The sequence below is a fragment of the Capsicum annuum genome, chromosome 3 (assembly GCF_002878395.1).
Source record: "Capsicum annuum cultivar UCD-10X-F1 chromosome 3, UCD10Xv1.1, whole genome shotgun sequence".
Classification (NCBI taxonomy): domain Eukaryota; kingdom Viridiplantae; phylum Streptophyta; class Magnoliopsida; order Solanales; family Solanaceae; genus Capsicum; species Capsicum annuum.
This window is the reverse complement of record NC_061113.1, coordinates 8,502,020-8,502,469: the sequence shown is the minus strand read 5'-3', so window position 1 is coordinate 8,502,469 and position 450 is coordinate 8,502,020.

The following is a 450-nucleotide window of genomic DNA, read 5'->3' as shown; positions in this document are numbered from 1 at the left end:
ATAGTGATTCTTTAAAAAATTAAAATTTTATATCTTGATTATTTATGATATTTAAATTTTAATATTTAAATTTTTAGACTTTACTTATAATATATAATATTTTAAGTAGACTTTAAGTTAAAATCCTTTTGTAATCTTTGGTGTATTTTTTTTGTTTTAACTCACGAGTCGGTCCAATCCATATTTTTCAACCCATAAAACTTACACAGATCAGGTTAAAATAATTGTGCTCTTAAATTGACTTTGAAAATTTTAGTTCAACCTTATTAAATTACGAGTTCGACTAGACTGGGTTAGTCTAACGGGTCTAGCATGTATTGACGGCTCCACATTCATATCTAGAATACCCGAACCCGAGATTCAAACCCGAATTATTCAACCCGCTTCTTCTCCAGTACTCAGTCTTCTTCCCCACAAAATTCCCAAAAATATTTTTCTCTGCTAAAACTC